Source organism: Microtus ochrogaster, chromosome 8, assembly GCF_000317375.1.
Source record: "Microtus ochrogaster isolate Prairie Vole_2 chromosome 8, MicOch1.0, whole genome shotgun sequence".
Classification (NCBI taxonomy): Eukaryota; Metazoa; Chordata; class Mammalia; order Rodentia; family Cricetidae; genus Microtus; species Microtus ochrogaster.
In genome coordinates, this window is record NC_022015.1 from 19,204,853 (window position 1) to 19,205,506 (window position 654).

The 654-nt window shown below is 43.1% G+C and overlaps 1 protein-coding gene across 1 annotated transcript in view; it reads left to right on the top strand.

The window, feature by feature from the left end:
* Positions 1-654, top strand: part of Rabep2 (rabaptin, RAB GTPase binding effector protein 2) — an 18,826-nt gene that overhangs the window by 15,831 nt on the left and 2,341 nt on the right. The window lies entirely within an intron of this gene.

Consider the following 654-nt stretch of genomic DNA (forward strand, 5'->3'; position numbering starts at 1 on the left):
AGTGCTGGGATTAAAGGCGTGTGCCACCATCGCCCGGCCCTTTATTTTTTTCTGTAGCTTTGGAGCCTGTCCTGGAACTAGCTCTTGTAGACCAGGCTGGCCTCGAACTCACAGAGATCCACCTGCCTCTACCTCCTGAGTGCTAGGATTAAAGGCGTCCACCTCTACCACCACTGCCTGACTACTGTTTGCTATTTTTAAGTGACCTTGGATCTTTAAGATTAAAAGTCTTTGAACCTGTCCTCCATGTTGGTCTATGTTGATTTTAGTTTATAAACAATTTGTTCGTGAACTAAAGGTCACCTGGTTGTTCTCTCTACCCTGAAGATTATTGCTAGTGTTCACTTTCACTTCAGTGAAACTGCCCCGCAGTCTTTGATTTTCGATTTCTCCATTTCCTGGGGTTTTTTTTGTTCTTGTGGTTTTTTGGTTTTTGTTTTTTGGTTTTTTTGTTTTTTGTTTTTTTTTTTTTTGGTGTTTTGAGACAGGGTTTCTCTATGTTGCTTTGGAGCCTTTCCTGGAACTCGCGATGTAGACCAGGCTGGCCTCGAACTCACAGAGCTCCACCTGCCTCTGCCTCCCTAGTGCTGGAATTAAAGATGTGCACCACCAACACCCTGGCATCATCCTCGGTTTTTTTTTTTTTTTTTTTTT